The sequence below is a fragment of the Rhinoderma darwinii genome, chromosome 3 (genome assembly GCF_050947455.1).
Source record: "Rhinoderma darwinii isolate aRhiDar2 chromosome 3, aRhiDar2.hap1, whole genome shotgun sequence".
In the NCBI taxonomy this organism is placed as follows: Eukaryota; Metazoa; Chordata; class Amphibia; order Anura; family Rhinodermatidae; genus Rhinoderma; species Rhinoderma darwinii.
In genome coordinates, this window is record NC_134689.1 from 274,813,498 (window position 1) to 274,819,497 (window position 6,000).

The window sequence follows — 6,000 nt, forward strand, 5'->3', positions numbered from 1 at the left end:
CCCCCAAAGATCCCAAAACCTAGGGTTGCTAGGAGTGATGACCTTGGGTAAAGATGGACTTCCGTCTAAATTGTCCATACCTGTGACCATAGTGTCCAGCGAGAAAATGCATCAGGTCTCTGCGTATCTGGACTCTGGATCCGCTGCTAATTTCATCCGCAGAGATCTGGTGGACCTTCTGCAATTGCCCACCACCCCTCTGGAGAGCCCGTTGACAGTTGCCTCAGTGACTGGACTACCTCTGCCAGACCCAGTTATAGCTGTGACCAAGCTGCTGAGGCTCCAAGTGGGAGCCCTTCACTCTGAACTTCTGCCGTTCTATGTCCTACCCAAAGCTGTTAATGCTGTGTTGCTGGGCCTGCCTTGGCTCCGACTGGACTGGAATTCTGGAGAGGTTCTCCAGTGGGGCCCTGAGTGTCAAGGTCGTTGCCTGGTGCGGATTCGTTCGGCTCAGCCTTCGCTGCCTCGGTCATTGGCAGGATTGCCGTGTCATTATGCTGCCTTTTCGGACGTCTTCAGCAAGAGGGAGGCGGAGACATTGCCCCTACATCGGGCGTATGACTGCACTATTGAACCGATTCCGGGTGCATCCCTTCCCCGTGGTAGGGTATATCCTCTCTCCTTGCCAGAGACTCTGTCCATGTCCTCCTATGTGAAAGAGAACTTAGAAAGGGGCTTCATACGAAAGTCTTCCTCCCTGGCAGGAGCCGGGTTCTTCTTCGTCAAAAAGAAAGATGGCTCTCTTCGTCCTTGCATCGACTACCGTGGTCTCAACCAGATCACGGTGAAGAATAAATATCCGTTGGCACTGATCTCTGAACTGTTTGATCATATACGTGGTGCAATTTTTTTTTCTAAACTAGACCTGTGTGGGGCTTACAACCTAGTCCGGATTCGCCAGGGTGATGAATGGAAGACTGCATTTAACACCCGTGATGGACACTATGAGTATCTAGTAATGCCCTTCGGCCTGTGCAATGCTCCCACGGTCTTCCAGGAGTTTGTGAATGACATTTTCAGTGACCTCCTCTATGTTTGTATTGTAGTCTACCTTGATGACATCTTGATTTTCTCTCCAGATCCTATGACGCACCAGAGACATGTCCGTCAGGTTCTGCTACGGTTAAGGGAGAATCGTCTGTACTCCAAGTTGGAGAAGTGTGTGTTTGACAAGGATGCTCTACCCTTCCTGGGCTACATCATCTCGAATCGAGGTCTCGAGATGGATCCTGAAAAGGTAAAGTCTGTTAAGGAATGGCCACTCTCTCAAGGCTTGAGGGCCATACAGCGCTTTTTGGGATTAGCCAATTTTTACAGGCAGTTTATTCCAAACTTTTCCTCACTGACTTCTCCCATCTCTAACCTTACTAAGAAGGGTATGAACTCCAAGGTGTGGACTCCTGAGGTAGAGTCCGCATTCAGTAGCCTGAAGAGTGCCTTCACGTCAGCCTCTATCCTCCATCATCCGGATGTCTCTCTGCAGTTCTCGTTGGAGGTGGACGCGTCCTCTGTCGGTGCTGGTGCACTCCTGTTCCAGAGAGGTCACAAGGGCAAGTCAAGGGTATGTGGATACTTTTCCAAGCTCTTCTCTTCCGCAGAACGCAACTACTCGATTGGGTATCGGGAGTTACTGGCCATCAAATTGGCTCTGGAGGAGTGGAGACATCTACTAGAGGGCGCAGCTCATCCGATCTTGATTTTTACAGACCACAAGAATCTGACCTACCTCCAGACGGCCCAACAGCTGAACCCTCGTCAGGCCAGGTGGTCACTATTCTTTGCAAGGTTTCAGTTTGGGCTTCATTATCGCCTGGCCGACAAGAGTGTGAGGGCTGATGCCTTGTCCAGGTCTTTCGAGACAGAAGACACCATAGAGAGTCCACAGAACATTATTGATCCATCTTGCATTGTCTCGGTCAATCCCCTGCAAATTGGGGACATTCCTCCAGGGAGGACTTTTGTGTGCCTGGCTGATCATGGAACAATCCTCCGCTGAGGACACTCCTCTAGACTGGCAGGTCACGCGGGGTTACGTAAGACTCGGGATTTGATTGCTCGTCATTTCTGGTGGCCCACACTGCCCAAGGATATTGTGGACTTTGTTTCTTCCTGTGCTGTATATGCAGCCAACAAGGTCACCCACTCCAAACCTGCTGGTCTGCTCCAGGCATTGCCTGTGCCCAATGCTCCCTGGCAGCATATAGCTATGGACTTTATCACGGACCTGCCTCTCTCTGCTGGATGCAGTGCTGTCTGGGTGGTGGTGGACCGCTTTTCGAAGATGGCCCACTTCGTTCCTTTGACCGGTCTTCCTTCTGCTCCTCAGTTGGCCAAGTTATTTATCCAACACATCTTCCACCTGCACGGCTTGCTGCAGCATATTGTGTCTGATCGGGGGGTTCAGTTTACCTCGAGGTTCTGGAGAGCCCTCTGCAGACTTCTTGGCGTGAAGTTGGACTTTTCCTCTGCCTACCATCCTCAGTCTAATGGTCAGGTTGAGAGGATCAACCAGATTTTGGAGAACTACCTACGCCACTTCATCTCCAAGCAGCATGATGACTGGGTGCAGCTGCTCCCATGGGCGGAGTTCTCCTACAATAATCACACCAGCGAGTCTACTAGGAATACACTGTTCTGCATTGTCTATGGCCAGCACCCACTAATTCCTCTCCCGGTGCCTGATACTTCCAAAGTACCTGCAGCAGACTCCACGTTTAGAGACTTTTGCAGATCTGGCAGCAGACTCGACCCTCCATCCTAATGGCAGTGGACCGCATGAAACGGAAGACTGACACAAGGAGAAGAGAGCCTCCTCGGTTTCTTCCAGGCACTAAGGTCTGGCTGTCGTCCAGGAATATCAGACTGAGGGTGCCATCATGTAAATTTTCCCCCAGGTTCCTCGGACCATTAGAGGTCCTGCAGCAGATCAACCCTGTCGCCTACAAGCTTCGGCTGCTTTCCACCCTCAGGATTCCAAACTCCTTCCATGTCTCCCTCCTGAAACCAGTGATCCTGAATCGCTATTCCAAGACTCCCAGCCCTGCGGTTGCCTCCAGCGGCCCTTCGGACATCTTTGAGGTCAAGGAGATCTTGGACACCAAGAGAGTGAGAGGAAAGGACATTTTATTTGGTGGATTGGAGGGGGTTTGGCCCTGAAGAGAGGTCCTGGGAGCCAGAGAAGAATCTCAATGCTCCTACTCTTCTGAAGAAGTTTCTCTCTCGCTCTGGTCCCATGAAGAGGGGGCATAAGAGGGGGGATACTGTAATGTCTGTGGCTGCCAGCCATCAGCTTCAACCTTCCCCTGACAGCCACGAGTCGGCAAGCGCTGGCCCCAGCCTCCTCCTCAGGAGACGCCAGCGCTCACGTCCACTCACCTCAGCCGGATCCCACTCTTAAAGGGGCAGCGCGCGCACCAGACATTGTGGATGAACTTTAACCAGTGATTACCCTGGACTATAAGAGGGGTCCAGTCTCTCTGAGTGCCGTGGTTATTAGGATCAAATTTCTACGCATTTGTAGAGTCGCTGCCGATAGATCAGTGAAGACCGAAATCATCCTAAATTGAGATGGTATCCTATCTTTCTTTCTGGTAGCTTCCATCAGACGTTCCTTGATATGAAAAAAGTGGTTACGTGCCAGGACATCTCTTGGAACATCAGCAGCGAGATGTTTGGGTCTGGGTAAACGATGTATTCTGTCAATAATCAGATCCCTCTGGGAGCACTCTGGAAGAATGCTTTTAATAAATTCTTGTGCGTAGGTGTTGAGATCTCGTGGGTTAATTTCCTCGGGAATACCCCAAAATTTTATGTTATTGCACCTTGATCTGTCTTCTATGTCTGCCAATTTAGCTTTGACCAGGGCCAGTTCATCTGACATGTCATAGTGCGCATCTATTAAATCATTATGAGTTGAAGTAACTTCTCCCATTTTGGTTTCTAAATTATGAACTCTGTGTTCAACCTCTTGCACAGATGTAGATAATGGGTTAATAAGGCTTGCCAAACTTGTATGTAGAGATTGATGCAAAGCTTGTAACATATTCTTCATCATCAGTTCAGTGACTGTGTTTGAAGAGGAAGGTAAATGTCCCAGGAAATCGCAAGTTTCTCCCATAGGAGTGTGGCAGATTAGATGTAGCAGATATTGAGGGGTTACCCTGTCTGGAGACTTTTCAGGACTTAGAACTCCTTGCTTCTGTTTCTCAGGACTTCTGGCCGAGGGAGAAGATAGCGCCGATATGGCCGACCCACGTGGTGTGGAGCATTGATGGCGGGTGTCGGCTGCCTCGTGGTGACACCCGAACTCTTTCTTCTGGCGAGTCCTCTGCTCCTGAGGTAAGTAAGGAGACACCAGCGGGTCTGAGTTGCGCCATTTGTGAGCAGTAAGCTACGACAGCTGAACCGGTGTGAGATCCGGCAGTGGCTCTGAGACCAAAGATCCTGCATGTGAGCCGGCATCTGTGTTGTCCCCTTCTCCATGAGTCTGGAGGGGGTAGAAATCAGTGAGTTTCGCCGGTTTTGTCACCGATCTTTTTCTCCTCAGCATTCCCAGGGTCAGCAGGAGTATTTTTTAGAGATAATGAGCCAATTGTGAGGCTTTCAGCAGCTATTTAAGTCGCGATGGTGCAGGAGCTCACAAGTTAGACGTCCATCTCCCTCCACAACCACGCCCCCTTTTTAATCACTTTTTATCACATATTTTCTAATGCAGGGTGCACAGAAAACAGCAATTTTTGCATTGTTTTTTATTTAATTTTTTAACGGCGTTCGACAAGCGCGTTAAATAATGTAATAGCTTTATAGTTGGGGTCGTTATGGATGCAGCGATACCAAATATGTGTAACTTTTTAACTTTTTTTCATAATAAAACATTTTGTGAGGGAAAAAAGTGGGTTTTTAATTTTTTTACTTTGGATTTTTATTCATTTATTATCAACTTTTGTTAAACTTTTTTAAACTCTGATCACTTTTATAATACACTGCAATATTTCTGTATTGCAGTGTATTACTGCCTGTCCGTGTAAAATGGACAGGCATCTGCTAGGCCTTGCCTCTGGCATGGCCTATCAGGCATTAACTAAAGGCATACCTGGGGGCCTTATTAGACCCCCAGCGGCCATAGGACACACCGGTACCCTGCGATCGTATAGAACTCCATCTCTCTCTGCAAAACCACTTGTAGTGTCCACGGCCACGGACCATCGGGATTACTTACCCCCCGGCGGCCGCAGCCATGGATCTGTGAGCGCTGGCTCGCATCTCCTTCCCAGGAGACGCCAGCGCTCACTTCTGCTCCGGTCCGCAGTGTCCCGCAGGGTGCGCGCACGCGCTTGTGCCTGGCCTTAAAGGGCCAATACGCATACATGGGAATCATCATCATCAATTAGCCCATGATTCCCCTGGACTACAAGAAGGGCCCTGCCCCTTTGCTCATTGCCTGAGCATTGTTAGTATTCCCATGTCAGTCTTGCAAATGGTCTCTTAGTGTTATCCTGTTCCTATTGTTACCTGTGCCCGGTTACCTGTATCCTGTGCTGTGTTCTTGTTCCTGAGCCTGTTAGTGTGTTGGGGTGTGGGTGTTCTTGCCGTCATAAACAGTCCTCACTAAGGATTTGGCAAATGATGCTCGTATTTATTTTGAGCAAATACAAAATAAAACAACAACAAAAAGCAGGTACATTAGGGGTTGAATTGCAGCTGCCTTCATATCGAGCAGCACCCCAATCCTCAGATCATATGCTCTTAACTGAACCTGTCCCACCCTCCTCTGGGTGCACTTAAATACAGAATATTCTATTTCCCAGAATTCTACAGTCTTAAAGGGACACACACATTTGTATTTAAATTTCAAAACACATATACAGTGAAGGAAATAAGTATTTGATCCCTTGCTGATTTTGTAAGTTTGCCCACTGTCAAAGTCATGAACAGTCTAGAATTTTTAGGCTAGGTTAATTTTACCAGTGAGAGATAGATTATATTAAAAAAAATAAAGAA